The sequence below is a fragment of the Rhinolophus ferrumequinum genome, chromosome 7 (assembly GCF_004115265.2).
Source record: "Rhinolophus ferrumequinum isolate MPI-CBG mRhiFer1 chromosome 7, mRhiFer1_v1.p, whole genome shotgun sequence".
NCBI lineage: Eukaryota > Metazoa > Chordata > Mammalia > Chiroptera > Rhinolophidae > Rhinolophus > Rhinolophus ferrumequinum.
In genome coordinates, this window is record NC_046290.1 from 30,422,262 (window position 1) to 30,440,572 (window position 18,311).

Below are 18,311 nucleotides of genomic sequence, written 5' to 3' on the forward strand. Positions count from 1 at the left end.
AATCTTTTTTACTTATCTTACTCCTAATTATTAATGATGAACATCAATGTATTCTATTATTAGTAAGAAAATTTTAACTAAAGGGTATTTTTCCAATACACATTTTCATATTTTTTTTCTTTTTGCATCCTTTTTGGAAACTGTTAATTTGCCATGCTATATTGGTACACTTTTACTGCTCCCTAAATTTATAAATGTAAAAAAAGTAAACACAGCTAAAAATAATGGGTCTCATGGAAACACCTAAAAGTGGAATCTTTCAATTTTTTTTCTTTTCTTTTCTTTTTTAAATATGAGATGCAGAATAGAACTCTCACTTGGGCTGACTTAATCACCCAAGTCAGAAACAATGATGGTTTCCTTCCAAGCTGTCCACCCCTAGCCTTTTAGCCCTTTGGGTATCCAGTAGGTCAGGGTTTGTAACTCCTAATGACTAATGCATTCGTACTCAAGCTGTTGCAGATGGGATGGGAATAGCACAAACCACGCCTCTCTAATTACATGTATTAGCCCTCAGGCATTAGGATGCGTTCTAACATTTGAGGATGGGGGGAGCCAGCTGAATAATCACATGGAAAATACAAATCTGCAGGAGCTGCCGTAGTTGTCCCAGATTCTAGCTGCCAGACGGTTTTTGCACTCTTCTGATATAGTATTGACAGCCTGCCTGCCTCCTGTGGATGTCAAAGCCAAGGTCAAGGCCAAGGGAAGTGAACAAACTGTCAACCTAGCATAAGAAAACAGGTAAGCACATTATTAAGACCATAAGGAAGTCTCCATAATTGGCAGAAATATTGGGCGGAAGCTCTAGGTCATGGCATGAGTGGTAATCTATGAGATCACTCCCTCCTTAATACTCCCACAGGAAAGCAGAAAAATCACTACTTGACGAAAGGTCAGCATTTTATGGACTGGCTTCCTCTCACCTACCTTTCAATGCCTTTCTTTTTCTTTTTTTAGACTTTATAACCTCCTTTTTTTAAAGATCAGCTCTTTATGGGATGTACCTGAAAAACAATGAATCTAATGTCAGAGTTACCTGGTTAAAAATTATGGATGAAGCAATTCTGAAACCGTTTTAGATATGTTACAGGATTGAGCAAAGGTGTTAATGTTGGGAGCCAGAGTTTTCACTGTGGAAAAAAAGACACACCAGCTATGAAATGGAGAAAGGCAAGAAAAAAACCTCTGGAGATGGGTTAGAAGTGTAGTATTTTGTGCAAGCGTCTGATTTCTAAAATATGTGTGTGTATAATGCATGTGCTTGTTTACATGGATATGTCTGTATGTCAGTATATGCATATACTCATATGAATATGTAGGTATATAAGTAAGTGTGTGTGTGTATTTTTTTCCAACTCTGGCTGCTGAAAGGGCCTAAAAGATACCACAATAAAAATTAGCATACAGTGACCAGAAATTATATCTTTAATATTATCTCCCACTAAAATAATCCTTGGTTCCTTGGAGGCTCCAGGCTGGAGCAGGGTGGTAGAAAATGGACCTGGAACATCTTGTTATACCAGAAAGTAAGGACATATTAAAAAAAAAATTTATGTAGGCCTGTCACAAGTATATAATAGCCACCTTAAATCGTCTCCTGCTGGCAAAATATGGGTCACTTTGAGCATCAAAATAATTAAGGACAAAAATAAATTATAAATTTAAAAAAGGATAGAAAAGCAGACAGATATTTCACTGGGAGGATGGGCAGAAAAAGCTCCTGCTTCTAGTAAAATACCACAGAGTATGGATTAGTAAGCCATTATTTTGCCATTATCATAGTAAAGATTGGTACAGGTAAGAATCATCAATGGATGCTAAATTCAGAGGGAAAATTTTTTTAAAATAGTTTGATTTGGAATTTCTATTTTAAAATGAAACTAAAATTTTCACATTATTTTGTATTTAACAAAATAAGTTATTAGATAAATGAACTTAATATTCAAATAATGAATGAACCAAATATTTACTTGTCTTTGTTTATCGAAGAATAATTTTTTCTGACAGTTTTCTCTATAATACATTTACAGCCTTAACATCACATTTGACTTTCATGGCTAAATTAACTCTCAAAAATCATATTTTTGTGCACAATAAAGATTCATCAGCATTTTCAACAGATGTTTTAATTCTTTGATGGTCAAAATGTTCTCTTTTGAAACACTTACTGTTCTCTCATACAACTTTGTCCAAATATTTACCTGATCTACACACACACACACACACACACACACACACACACACAGACACACACACAGTTTATTTTCTTTGTTTACTCTAAGAATTAGTGATTTCTTTTGCATATGTGTCTCTTCTAACTCCATTATACCTTTACAGGGTAATAGCTTGGCACTGGATTCAGCAGCTGTCTAGCATCACATTATTGGTTTCATGCAATCTTGACATTGCCAATTTTATTTTTTCATCACGTTGCTCTGTACCGCATTGTACTGTTGCAGGCATTCGATTTTTCACAAAACACCAACTATATGAACTCTAGGGATAAGGGAAATTTGAATTCAGATTTTTAATTTTATAAGTGGTCCATTCACTAATGAATTATGTTATATTATGATTATTTTGCTTCTCAATTTACCTTGTAACCATGGGGACAAAGAAAAGGAATATAGGGAAACTAGAACCACCTGTATGTGGCTCCTGGCACACATTACTATGCCTAGCTATTCTCCTAAGATTTTGATTCTCTTCCAGGAATCCTTGATCCAACAATACAGCCTACCTCATGTAAGGCTCTGCTGCACTAGATCAGAACAGAACCTGGATGAAGACCAGTAACCCACTTAATTTACATATAGACATTTAGTTGAAATGGCTGTATTAACCGAGGGGAGCCGCGTTGTACTTCCAGTCTCATGCAAAGGGACAGAATAAAGTCCTTCAAAAATAAACAGAGTGACATCAAATTATCAACTTAAACATCATTATATTTTATCTTCTAAAGAAAAAGCTGTGGGCAGATAAATTTGTCTGTTAGGATTCATTTATTAATTCAGTCAAGGAATAATTAGTAAATATTTTCCATCTACCAGTTTGTTGTGTCCTACAAGTCAAAGGTGGTAAAGAGAATGGGGGAAAAGTATTGTTTCCCTGATGTCTTACTTTTATAACATTCTAAGGAATTCTAACACTCCTGAACAGATATTTGATTTACAATGAAAATAAGGTTTAAATAAATGCTTTCTAATGAAAAACAAGCAAACAAACAAACAAAAAACAAGTTGGATTGTTTTAACATGCTTCTAACAAGTCCTTTGTTTAACTGAAATCAATATTTTATTTAACTACAGTTAACAGTTAAGAAGACAGCCAACTGTTGAACTGTTCTCTGGAGGAAAACACTGACCTAATAGTACTCCAGTGTGAACTGAGGAGAAACAAAGTGCACAGACCCAGGATAAGCTGAATATGCATGTGATCATGAAATGAAACTTTAATTTATACCCCTCAGTCCTACAATTATCACATAAGGAGCTATTTATGCAAAACCTCACACACAGTTTAATGTATTACATTCTCTAAGTAGCTAGACAATAATGGCCCAAAAATCAACTCCCACGTGTCACATGAAGAATTTAGTGGTTTCAAAACAAGCAAATAAAATTACATCATACAAAGTGTACCACAGCCACTAGAAAATGTTTTGATTCTGAGTTTGAGGCCTGTTCATCAGAACAAAAAACTTAATTGTTTTATCTGTTGTTGTTATCTTCAGATCTGTGTAAAATCTACAAATTGAAAACTATGCTTATAATGCCAGTGCTTCTTTTGCAATTTTCAGTGGATTGTTTCTCAGTGTTTGTAACAGTATTTGTGTGTATTTGGGTTATGTAACCGACCATAGTCACTCAATTATTTCTAAAAAGTGTCTACATAATTTCATGAAATTTTCAGTTGGACTCCTTGGGTATGACCTACTTAATATTATTAATCATTAATTTGTTAACAGTTATGTGCACAGCATTATTATAGGACTAGAGGATACCAAAATGAAATGAATACATTGGTGTCTGCCTCGGAAGGTCACGGTCTACTGTGGAGACTGACTAAATCAGAATAAGGCAGTTTTTGTTGTTGTCTGTTTTGTTTTTTTCTTTTAATTGGGGAGTATTGGGGAACACTGTGTTTTTTCAGGACCCATCAGCTCCATGTCAAGTCGCTGTTTTCAATCTAGCAGTTCAGCTCCAAGCTCAAGATGTTGTTTCTCACTGGTCCATGTGGGAATCGAACCAGAGATCTTGGTGTTATGAGCACTGTGCTCCAACCACTGAGCCAACCGGCTGCCCCAGAATAAGGTAGTTTGTTGATTGTGAACAAAGCGTGTTCCTTGCAGAAATGCAATCAAAAATGGAAAAATCATACAATTACATCCACAGAAAATATATTTGTAAAACGACAATACCGAGATTCCCTGAGCTTGATTTCTCTATTGATGGGCCAGAGCTGGGTGATCCCTGCAGTGTCAGATATATTTTTTTATGAGCTTAGTGCCAATTTTGAAGCTTCCCTCACATTACAGTTGAGGGGCAATGCCAGGCCGAATCGGGCGCTTATTAGCACAGTATGTCAAGTGTTCCTCCTCTTCCTTCTTTTGTCTTTTTCCCTTTTGACAGGCAAGAACTTAGGATGAATTAGAAGCTATGAAGCCAACTGCTGCAATGAGTCTCTCACCAGCAACCTCCCTGGCAAAGGTCCCTGGCTCTGGTAGAGAGGTACTTTGTGAGATATCTGTCCGCCTCCCCTGCTGGGCAGGGAGCTGGATGTCTGCAGCCTGGGATTTCTCTTTGAGCCGAAGGTTTACTTGGCTCTCCACTGATTCAAGAAGAGTCCAAAATAATAACAGCTTATAGACAGAGATAGAAATAGAGATAGAGATTGAGATTGAGATCGAGATCAACATAGAGATACATGTATAGCACTTACAACTGCAGACACTGTACTAACTGCTTTACAAAACATAGACCTACAGAACAAACGAGACCTCGCCCACACTCAACTCCTGCCTGAGAAATGCCCTAAGACTAGTCAACTCCCATTTAGAAAACAGCGTGGCTAATCTAATCTCTACCCTGCTTACGGGATCCATAATTGATATGATGTTATTTAATAATACGTTGCTTAGACTTATATTAAAATAAATTGGATTTCTCTAACATCAACTGTCATCAGCTGAAGACAGAGATTTAGCCAGAACCAAAATATCTGCCCTGTAAAATTCAGTGTTTCATCTGAAAAAGAAAGCGTCATGTGATTGAAAAACTCTGAATTTGAAATCCAAAGATTTACAGTTCCAATGCCAGTCCCCTATTTTACTAACTCATGATAGCAGTCAAGTCATAACCTTATCTATAATATACTTAATAATCTGAGATGGCTATCTTCCTTTCAGGAATTTTATGACAGTGCATATAAAAAAGGTGTTTGGATTTTATGCACACATTAATTGTATTCGGAATTATGCTATACTAATTCATATGTGCATCGTAGTATATTCTTTTTAGGATCAAGAACTGTTCTCCCCATCTTTGAATCTCCCTATCGCAGCCTGCGGTATGCCTTCTCCTGCATGGGAACTTAGTAAATATGTTGTCGACATTTTTGTCACTTAGATTCAACCTTTCAAAAAATCCAAAGTTAGCGTATGTCAACACACCATCTTAAATGAAATTTTTATGTATGTAACACAGTAAGAAATAGGGTTAGAGCTTTTAAAATATTATTATCATTATTATAGCTATTATTATTTTCAAGGTGGTTGTCTAACCCAGATCCATCCATTCTCTCAATCTTGGCACATACAATGGTCCAGTATGTATTCTAAAAATAAAGGAAGTCTAATTACCCTAAATGAGAATTCAATTAATAATAACTGTTCTATGGTCTAATAATATATTTTGCCAAGTAAGCAACTATTATCTATTTATGGGTAAGCTTAGATTCACTAAAGGAAGGAGTCTTTTTGATATATAGTAGAACACAAGTTACACATTATTCAATAAAAACTTTTTAGATGCAAATTGCCAGCATTTTCTGTAAAACATCTTAAGGGCACATCATGTACGATATCCAATGTTTCTGAATTATTTTAAATTTCCCATGAAGTGATCTCTAAGCATTAAAACTGATCTTTACATATGTTCTCATGATAGTGATAGAGGTTTTTTTTTGTTTGTTTGTTTAAGACATTATCAGAAAAGAAGTATCATTATGGAAATGTTAAATAGTGTGTCCGAGGCTGGCGGGAGTCAGTGAATCCCTGAGAACTGAGTGATTCTTCAGGTGATTGACATGACTTGCCTTAACTGTTCCTGTGCTCATACCTGGGCAAGAGGGACCTTCACTCTGGACCCCAAGACTCAGAGGATCCCACATATTACAAATACTGACCACAAGAATGCTCTGTTTTGTTTTCAGGAACCAAAGACAAGTTTTGGAATGTTTGCTAATAATTTGGGCTATGATAAGCATCACAAGAGATCAATACTTAAGCTAAACTGAGCCAGCCACTCAGGCTAGAAGGGAGGCAGGGAGGGAGGGAAGCGTGGTGCGATGAGAAAATTATAGCCTTTGTCTGGAAAAAACAGAGAAAGAGTGACTGCTTTTGTTCAAGTTTCACTATCTAAAATCTTTAGAGGTGGGTGGCACAGATTTTGGAACTGCCTAGAAATTCTGAGTCAGAAAAGTGATATGTTGCGGGGAAGAAAGCTGCTCTTTCCGGCTCTTTGGGGAGTTTGACTCAGTCAGTCTCCGTCACCATGTCTATCACCGCCAAGGCCCTGCCGCCACCCTGCCTTGTCACATCAGGTGCCCAGCACCATCTGAGCTTCTGGTCAGCACAGCTGGCTGGGGAAAATCATTGCCCCTTCGCACTCCAGATCCCGAAGGTCTACACCCAAGGAACAGTTTGCATGAGGGTGAAGGAACTGACAGGAACTAGTCTGGGCCATGAAAATACTTTGATTTATAACTTTTACATACTTAGACATATGCTCGTAGGCTTCTTGCCCTGGACTCTGTAAATGTTGGGAGAAGGCCTGTAGCTTTTCCTATCATCTCACTGACCCCCCTCCTCTCAGTCTGAAAAGAAACCTGTTTCAAAGTGTCGTGCATTTCAGAGAGAACAGTAATATTGCTAAAATGTTGGGGAAAGAACATCAATCCGCTGAGAAGATTCCAAAAAATGTGCTTGTTGAGTATGCTAAAATAATGCCACTAAACCAAACTAAATCCGACAAATGTATGTTCGTTATGAACATGGGTATTTATAGGTTCCTAGAAATCAATATGTTTAACTCTTTCCTATTTTCAGGTGCGAAATGTGAAGTCAAGAGGACTCAGTGAATTTCCCGTGTTCATTTGTTTTATTCAACATCTCTATAATGTACTAGGTAAGACGTGCTAAGAGGATTATTAAAGCGAAATAAGAGGATATAAAGTGAGTGGGGATCTCATTTCAGTTACAACGGTCATTTGAAAAGGTGGTACTGCTTGAAAGGAGATAGGAATAAAGGAGAAGAAGGGAGCCGTATGAGTACATAGGAAAGAAGATGGAACACGGAGAGAACAGGAGAGTAAATCCCTGAGCTAGAAGGGAATGTGATCGCTGTATCGAGACAGTGAGCAAAGGTAAAAGAACAGTAAGAGAGGGGATCGTGGAGGTAGCTAGGGCCAGGTGCCACGTTCCGTGCACATGACTAGGATTTTAGATTTTATACTGAGTGAGATGGGCAGAAATGGAGCGCTGAGACCAGGAGAATGATAGGCTCTGATTTATGAAGACGAAGGATTCCCATGGCTGACGTGTGGCGGAGACTAGAGGAGTCAAGAGACAAGCAATAAGAACAATTAGAACACAGCGCATCGAGGGCAACCTAGTCGCCCAACGTCCTTTGTGCACACGTTACTTCCTCCTGGGACAGCTGACGTTCTTTGAAAATCATCACTCTTTCCTACTTTCAAATGTGTTTTATCTGTTCATTATTTCCCTTATAGGATAGGATATTATTTCTTTTGCCCCTTTTTTCCTTCTCGTTTTTCCTAGTTGGGGAAAGCAAGATGGTGTAAAAATACAGTGTTTTTTGTTGCTATCGATACTGTATAAATTGCAGCAAAATTAACATATTAAGTTGAACATGTCCATGACAGTTTTTTATTCTCCAGAATAGCCTTTGATAATATACCTCTCTGTTAAACAAATTGAGAATGCAATGTATGTTCATTTATACTTAATTATATTTTATATATTACTATGTGTATGTCCATTACATTATAGAGCATTATAAAATATATATATTATAAAGGATTTATAAAAACTGACTATAAATAGAATTGTTGAAATTGTGGTCATGTACTCTGATAGGTCACTCTGTGCAGCTCTGGAGGGGATGGCAATCCACTTCAGACACGCCACCAAAGCTGTAGAGGCTTCATTCAAAATTACATAGAAGTTAACACTGACCTCCATTGAAACTGCAAAGACCTAGTGCAACCTTTCCTGGAAGCACTAACTATGTGCAGGATTTTTGAGAGTTTGAGGCCATCTCCAGACAGAGATCAGCAGAAACACAAGGGCATTGGAAAGGCTGAGCAGGTGAGACTGGATGAGAAGAAGGAGGAAGATGGAAAGGATTCTGAGGCCCATTCAGGATAGCTCTGCCTGAGTTGAAAAGTGTCTTGAAAAGAAAAGTACAAAAATATTCTGCTCTACTTTCCAGGTTCTATATATCTCTGAATAGCTAATCACGATGTTGCTTTCTTCCTGTATTAATGCCATAATTATATGCTTTTCTATATATGGAGGACATTAGTTGGGTGTTTTTTTCCCCTAATTCTATCTCTGTACATCTCTATATATTCATGTCTATATATCCATCTCCATGTCTATATTGTATGTCTCTATATGTACATATATGTGAACACGTCTATCATCTATCTACCTATCTAGTTAGCTATCTAGCTATCTCCCTATATATATTGGTGGAATCCTTATTGGAGTACTTCACTTATCATATAGATGTATCAAGATTTGTGCAGCATGCTCTGAGAATGGCTTCCTGAGAATGGGGTGAAAGCATATTCAACTGCTCGGTTCAGAATATTTACTGGTACTGTCATTTCTTCTGCATTCATTTTCCACTATTGACTTGAAAACGAATAGGAGTGTATAATAATAGATGTTTAATTTGAATAGTGTCCCAAATGTACATGAAAAAAAAAATTAGAGAATTTCATAATGCCTTCAATAAGCAAAATGATTGTGCTTATCATTCTCTTGCAAATTTTTAAGATTTGGCTCAATCTCTATATATCTCATAAAGAATAGATATTGTGGTTTTACATGAGTGTAGTATCATTTGTTATAACATTGTAATACTGTAATGTTGCATATTATAGAATTTTGATAATGGTAATATATTGTACATAACATTCTGCAACTTGTTTTTTGTTGTTGTTTGTTTTTGTTTTTTTCATTTGAAAAGAAAATACACTAATAGAATATTTTTACAACACACATCTTTCTCTTATTTCACTAAAATGCTTTCTTTACTGTTTTTCTCCTCACCTTTAAATCTATTATTAAATACTGGGCTTCCTGCCATTATTATCTAAATTTCTAACATTTTCCACTGTTTTCTATTTCTATAGAAATAGATAGCTTTGCTTTGTATTTTAAATTTTTTCCTTTAAGTCTTTTAGTAATGCTATTAATTTCTGGGGGGGAATACTAATTTTTGGAAACAAGTTTTTCTTGCACTCATAATTCTCTTTCAAAGCAGCCATTCTTGTTTAGTAGATTTACTCTTTAGTTAAACCAATCTGAGTATGGAAATTACAGTTTTATTATTTACTCTGATTGTCAAATTGATATCTGCTCCCTTTAATACTAGTTTTTCTGTTCATTTAGGCTTTTCTCTCCTATTCTGTTGACTTTCTTCAAGCGTCTTGTAATCCTTGGTGGTCAGTTCATGTTTATCAACAAAAGACCTAGTCAACTAATACAGGAAGCTGGTGTGGAAACCTCTGCCATTGATAGGCTTCGCCTTACTTTAAATGGTAGTACTGACAGTTGTTCTGTACATATGGGTTGACTGTTTCAATGGTCAACTTCATCTTAGGTCACAGAGATAAGGATCAATCCTTCCCCTAAACTCCAGTACCACAATAAGCCCAGCTTTATTCAACTATGTCTGGGCTCACAAATGGAATCTCAGCCTTTCCTAAGTATGTTACTATTTTTTTGTTGTTGTTTGCTTTAAAAAAACATCTCCCTCCTTTTAACCTGGGGCAAATAAATTTGATATCATTACAGCCATTTACTTTGTAATCACAAGGATGGATTTGCAGAAGTCAATGGAGCTGACTAGCTATTCCCACAAATTATCCAGAATCAAATACCATGATTTCTGTGCAATAAGTGTGCTGTTGGGACAAGGTGGCAAAGTGCTGTAAGTTGTAAATAGAGTACTCCTATTTTCAAATCCAGCATCTTTTGAGACACACAGAATTTTAGTCTGCTAGATGCTTTTGCTAATATGTGTGTCCTTATTTTAAATAGATTGGTTTCAATGAAATGAAAAGCAAAATAAAATAAGCACACAAATCAGATTGTTTGTGAAGCTTTTGACTGCCAGAAAACTAGTGTATACTGCTTCCAATATCCTGGGCAATAAATTATTATGTCCATAAGGAGGTTTTACTATTCAAACTGCTCAGAACCATCCTCTTTCAAACCAGCCCTACATCCAATAGCCACATGGGCTTCCTGGGAGCTAACTTCCACGCTGATAGATTGGCTGCATTCCAATATTCCAGGGTTGGAGATTCTGCCAAATTATCTCAGGCAAAGAATGCTTTGTAGGTGACACTGATGAGACAACTCGAGAAGCCAGCTGTGATGTGGGTGGAAAATCCATGCTTCACCATCATGTGGAAGGTTGGATTTTGTTGACTCCCAGCTGCCCTTAAATTTGGAAGGGCAAATTTCTCTTTGCCAGCTCTCAGAAGGCATGAGGACCTCCTTAGATTTCCTACTTATTTTCAAGCAGTTCTCACACATCCTGCTGGCTGGAAACAGAATAGATCAGATCCTAGTTCCTGAAAACATATGATTATAGAGATAGTCTTTGACCTATGAAAAATGGACAAACACACATCATTTGTTCCCCAATTGTATGGAACTTAGATACCACAGACATAGATGTCAACTTTCTAGACCAGTCCATAAAAACCAACATTTCCTCATAATCTATAAAAATTAGGAGTAAAGTTGCCACAGTTCCAAGCTTTAAGTGTTGAGTTTAGTGATAGTTTGTAAATCAAATCCCTCCCAGCTCCAAAGGTTGGAGGACTGCACCAGTAAAGTGCTGAGGAAGGGGTTTAGTGATTTCGTCAGTCACATGGTGATTCCATCCTCTTAACTATACCACTGCCCTCTCCCATTCATCCTTAATTTGTCTGTTAGATTAATTTATCTAAAAAAGTATATTTATTTTCTCCTTGCTTAAAAAAATTAGGAATTTATAGTTTTTTTTCTTTGACTAAAATGCTCTTCCTAACCCTTTCAAACTCGTTTTGTTTCCAGAACTTACTTTCATCTCCTCTATGAAGCTATAACTCCTTGGTAAAGTCAATTACTCCCTCTTCTTTACTATTTTGGAAAAATAAGAATTTTAAAATTATTATTTAATGTCTTTATAATTGTGATGGTTCATTGTGAAGGTTTTTCCTGTCTCTTATTCAAAAGTGTACACTGTCTTATTTATGTTTGCATTCCCAGATCCCAGGGAAACAAAATTTTTATTCAAATTCGTGGTAACTACATTGTTCCAGTATTCCTCCATAGGTGTACTGACCAAAAAAACAAAACAAAACAAAAAAAAAACAACAAAAAAACCTCATTTCACAAATTGCAACTTTTTTGTATATCTATTTACATACCCTGAAATAGTGTTCTGTAAAATGTCTAGAAACTATTAATCTATAACATAATCTAGCTATAGAAGAGCATAAGTATTTTATGTTATTATATATAATTTTAAAAAACATTTGAAGTTAGAAAACATCATCTCTTCATTGATTTTACATAATAGAAATTTTAGATCCTGTCAGAAAAATCTATCATTTTTTTAAACCGATTATTGGATCTGCACCCACTCTCTTTTATTTAGTTTCCCAGGAATTGCTACATAATTCAGTTGTAAAAAGGCTTGTTTTGACAAATTAATGAATGATTAATTATGGACACCCATTCTATAACTTCTGAGTGCCAATACAAGGAGAAAAAGATTGATTTCTATTCAATTCAAAGTATACTCATAGCTGGTAGGGGATGTACTCAGTACAATAATGTCTGACTTTCTCACACACTCAGGAAAAATCTTTAAAAACATTCTATAATATTTAAGTATATGTATACATATATAATACCTACATATGTATAATATATAATACATATTTTATGTATAATACACATATTATATATAACACACATATATATGTGTGTGTGTGTGTATATATATATATATACATATATATATATATATATATATATAATACATATTTTTCATCTCTTCCCCCTTTTTCTTTTATGAGAATGGATTTCCTCATGGCATTTTTTTCCCCTGGGGTGTTATTCACTTTTTTTACACCTGACTGGTGATAGAATGGCTGCCTGATTTAATCCACATGGACCAGGGAGATCTTGGAGATTAGCTCTCCACATACAGATGCCTCTTTGGAGAAATGCAAATTCTCCCAGAACTATCTCCCAGGAGGTATTGTTAGGTTCTTCTTAGTGTCTGGGCAGCCTGGACGCATAATGCGATGCACCACGGGAGCCATGGTTTACAGCCTCACGTAGACATGTTCCTACAGGATGACTCCCATAGCTCACGGAAGGATGACTGATCCCCACAGCCTGCTCGCATATGAACCCCACCTGTGCCTCTTCAGCCAACACTATTATTTATTATTTGAAGCCAAATAAATCATTCAACACTGGATCATATGCATATTCATTGTATCCTAAGTAGTTTGTGTGGAAAATAAATAAAATCCTGTACGTCAGACTTTGAGTTAGAAGGTAACTTCAATGAACATATCTGATTATTTGAACCTAAATCTTGAAAACTGTTAATGCTACATTTTAGTTACGCAGGTCTTGAAGACAAAGAAGAAATAGATCCTAAACTGGAGCCACCATATTTAGGTATATAGTCACATGTATACAATAATTATTCTGATGAATGTGATAAATTGCATCATGACAAGATTCAAGAAGTATTCATTACAAAAGCAAACTTTTGAAGGAAATATTCAAACTGCTTGTTTGTCTGCTAAAACTTCACTTGATACAACTATCTCTAGGAATAATAAATAGCTACTCTACATCGAACATCTGCTGTATGTCAGGCAACATGCTTGATACTTTATAAACATGATATAGAAATCCAGGAAGTAATTTTTACTCTCCGCGGTACCAGTGTATCTTAAATATAATTCCTCCATGGAAAGAAGGGTCTATTAATACTGATTTTCCAACCTGGAAGCAGGATTTAACTCTTCTTCATTCTCCAAGGTTCTCTGTGTATTGTATCATGTCATCCAATCAATTCACTTTTCCATTAATTATCTCACTTTCCACTATCCAATTTTGGTAAAATTTTCAATTTTCTTTCAATGTCCAATTTGTCCACTGCTAGGCAGTAAAGGCTTATATCTACATCCTTTATATCCCTCTTCTCTCTTGTCCAATAAGGAAGTTCTCCAGGCTCTATTTAACATCAAGCTTACGCAAATTTTATCTATATTCGATAAACCCCAAGTCAGATTCTTCTTGAGGTCTTCTGGTTTGGGCTATTTTACATATAAAATTTACTATACCTAATTAAATGCAATAAACTATAAAATATATAATGTATATAAAGCGTGAGTTCTGATATCACATTTCAATCCTCCCAATGTATCTATGGCTTAGAGAACTGCCTCTGTTCTGCCTTTGAAATACTTCTTGTCTCTTTAAATACCCTATCTCATTCCTCCTCTCAGCAATATGTTGCCAGAATACTCACTTCTTGCTACAGAACTTTTATTATTGACTCATTCATCCAACAAACATTTATTGAACCTCTATACTGTGTCAGGCTGTGTTCTAGCCCAACAGATATAGTAGTGAACCAGAGAGCTTCTGAGGGCTTATACTCATAGTCTCCTGAAGAAAGCCACTAACAAACAAGAAAGTGAACAATTATATAACATCACTTTCTGCAATTTGCAGTTCTTGTTTCTTATTAGCCACAAAATGTTTACATAGTACTGTAGCTCTGAAATTTTAACCTGAGAATTTTGTGTTCTTTGGATGCTAGGATGATGATGGTGGAATCGCCTTTTGCTTAGAGATTAAACAAGCAACCACATTAACTTCTCTCAGCCACAGTAGCCTGGAACAATATAGTATAAGGGCATCAATCACAATTTTAAATGGGTTATATTGAATAACAGGGAATAGAAGCAACAAATGAATTCTTTTCAATGATATTGTCTGGTCTGACTTGCCCTAATACGTTGAAGTAGGTGACCCTAAGAAAGGAAAGGGATCAACAAAGGAACAAGACAAACAAATAAAGAAAAACTCATAGACACAGACAATGGTCCAGTGGTTACCAGAGGGTAAGGGGAGAGGGGGGCTTTAGAAGAGGGTAAAGGGGGTCAAATATGTGGTGATGGAGGAGCACTAACTCTGGGTGGTGAACACACAATGTGATACATGGATGATGTATTACACAATTGTACACCTGAAACCTATGTAATTTTACTAATCATTGTCACCCCAATAAACTTTAATTTAAAAAAAAGAAAGGAAAGGGATCATAGCACCTCTTGGCCTAGACAACACTCCCTTCAGAGTTAATTCTTTCTGTTCATGGGGGTGGGGTGGGTTAGCTGGCTGTCTCTGTTTTCCTCCCTCTGCTATGACAAGTTTGGTTATAATTTTTTATAGCTTAGTAGCAAGACAAGGAGGTGGTTGCTTCCAATTTTCACCTCTAATGAGTCCTCAAGAGAGAGATTAAAAGAATAAAACTGGTTAGGTCTAGTATAAATTGTTTTAAACTTCCTGATTTTCTCATTGTTTTCCTTTTTTAAATTAAATGTACTGGGGTGACAATGGTTAGTAAAATTGCATAGGTTTCAAGCGTACAATTCTACAATACATCATCTATACACTGCATTGTGTGTTCACCACCCAGAGTTCAGCTTTCCATCACCATATATTTGACCAACTTTATCTTCTTCTACCACCCTCCTTCCCCCTTACCCTCTGGTAACGACTGAACTATTGTCTGTGTCTAAGAGTTTTTGTTTCTTTGTCTTTTTTATTTGCTGCTTTCAGTTTTATATTCCACATATGAGTGAAACCATATGGTTCTCTACTTTTTCTGTCTGACTTATTCCAACTTTCTGCTGTTTTCTCTTACTAATGGAGGTCTGGCTTTAAAGGAAAGGCCAAAGTAGCCACTGAACATTCTGACTCCTTAATTATGAGTAAACCAGACAGCTGACATCAACTTTAGTGTTAGAAATATGCTATGAATTAGCCACAGATGTGGGAAAAAAATACCCCCCAAAATAAACTTAGTTTTCGCTTTTACGGATTATCCACCCTAGTTTTGTCTATTAAAAATCAGAAATGCAAATGTAGGTATCAGTTCAACACATACAAGGTAAGACCATGTCTCATGCGCAACTCAGTCTTCTAAGGTTTTACTGAAGGCGTTGACCTCAAAGGATTACAGGTAAGCCTTTAAGACTATTACACGAACTTGGTAAAACACATAGTATCTCAAAAAAAAAAAAGAGCTACTAGTGTTTTTAGTGGTGTTTCAGTTCATTCAAAAAGAGAAGTGGAGGTTGGCTTTGGGATAGGGAAGCCATGACCCTGAATATCTGGTAAAATTTCTTACAATCATTGGCCACAAAAACAAAAGGATGAGAATTTCAGAACATATTATAATAAAATGTATTTCACTGACAAAGAATAGTTTCAGTGCAGTGAATATTTCTATTGTTTAAAAATATCACTCTGTTAATTCTAATGATGTTAGCAATATATTTTCTGGCAAGCATAACGTTTGAACTGCCTGGACTCAAAGGGAGAAAAGAGTTCTCAAATTTATTTATGACATAGGAGCTATCAAAATATTCATAGAATTCATCTGAATCTTATGGCCTCCAGCTCATCTATTTTATGTAATTTCTAAGCCAGAATCTTGGCTAAATGTGTGAAATCATTGAACTGTATCTGAGTTTCATACACTGAAGCTTGCATTTCTTTACATTACAAAAAGACTTTGAGAAATGGAAGGGATTAATAAAGTCAGCCAAGTTTAAATTAAATATGATTTATAGCTCTGAATGTGTATATTCATGTTCCGTACTTTCAAAACAAAGCGGAAGCTTAAAATTGCATTTTACTCACATGAAATAATTTTATAGCAATTATAAATGGAGTTAGCAATTTCTTGCCTCTAAATGCATATAGCTATGATGTCCAAGTGTTTTTTTCATGGAATTCCAAAGCAATATTTTAGGCATTCCCTGGGAGTTTAAATCAAGGTTAACACAACAGAGCTTCATCTAGGCAGCAAATGGTCAGAGTATTTCTAATCAGAGCTAATAAGCTCTCAAGTATAAAATGTCTCCAACCTGTTATGATTGTTGTTATTTTAAATTTGGGCTGAATCTTTTTGACCATCACTACATAAATGGAAATATTTCTTATGTATCAGGTATTTGGAGAGATAAAAAGAGAAAAAAGAAGAGAGAGGTGGTAAAATAATTATGGGTAAAATATTAGGTTGGTGCAAAGGTAACTGCGTTTTTGCACTTATTTTTAACCTTTTAAATCACAATTACTTTTGCACCAACCTAATAACAAATGAGTATTTCTTTTATCTTTTCAAAATGTGTGCACATATACTCTTTCTCATACACACACAGTCATACACAAGTACACCCATAAACAAACTTATACATACACATCACACACACATTGCTTGATTTGATAACCTTCTAATGATATGATATTTACAGTATGGGGGGTGGGAACGCACAAAATATAACTTACAGAAAATACTCCTATTTTCTCCCTTGAACTCATCCTCGTAGTGCACTGTTGTTACTTACCCAACTCATGTTTTCTACTCTACCCTGTGAGTTCCTCAATCCACTGAGAAGTTTCTTTAAGACCCCAAGTTTGAACATTCTTTCTACCCCCTAACAGTTTCCTTCCCATTATAGAAATCTCTTAAAGCGTGACAGAAAGGCTCATCATATGACGAATAATTTCCTATCAGCCAGATATGTAAATAAATTCATATCAGCCAGAAGAGAAAATATTAATTACATCACATTTTCCCAGCCCACACTTGCTAAGTGAAGCCATTCCATAGTGTAAAGTAATACCACATATAATAGCTTCAGTTTTTTGAGGATGACCTGAGGCAGGCACTTCATTATTACCTACAACTGCTCTGTTGGAAAAAATGTGATCATTCACATTTTACAAACAAGGAAACTGAAACATGAAGGTTAATTATTTGATCCTCACCCTGATCCAAACTCTAACCCTGATGTCAGGACCAGGAAATCAATCATGGAGCTGAGATTTAAATTTAGTTGCGTCTTACTCCACACCACTCACCTTTCCCACTAGTCCATGTCCTACATTTTTGATGAGTCAGCCATGAGCTTTTAAGCAAGTGTTGGGTATATTTATGAGCAGGATGACGACATGTAGAGAATAAGATATAGAAATTCTAATACAGAACACGCTGTGTGTGAAATAGAAAGAGCACATGTATACCTGAACTGTCTGCTCCTCCTGAGATGAGTTATAACAATAACTGACGTTCATTAGAGGCACTGCACACTGTTTTCCGCCTCTGTCTCTCAGTCACCAGATCATTTAAGCTTTTCCATAATCAAGGAATAGAAGTTTTAGTTAATGTGTCATGCCCTGGTGACTCATAGTAAATGCTATGAGATCTAGTTTATGCTCGATTTCAGCAATGTGTCAGGAATCATAAAATGCTACTTTTCTTCACAGTCTACTTATTTTATTTATGTTGAAGGGCACAAGTTTGTTTTCACTACATGAAAAATCTCCAGTGACAATGTCCTAGATTTAAGTTCTGAAATAAATTTGCCACTCTAGCAATGATAATGACACATGGACAGCTCCATTGACTGAAAATCTTAAAGATACACAGGTTTCAGCAGTACGGCTTTCACAA

The 18,311-nt window shown here is 35.9% G+C and overlaps 1 long non-coding RNA gene across 1 annotated transcript; it reads left to right on the forward strand.

The window, feature by feature from the left end:
• Window positions 1–623: 623 nt before the first annotated feature.
• LOC117025237 (uncharacterized) lies at window positions 624–9,159 on the forward strand. The gene is made up of 3 exons (XR_004423569.1): window positions 624–744; window positions 7,331–7,409; window positions 8,381–9,159. It is a non-coding gene; the product is annotated as an uncharacterized LOC117025237 (long non-coding RNA).
• The last annotated feature ends 9,152 nt before the right edge of the window (window positions 9,160–18,311 follow it).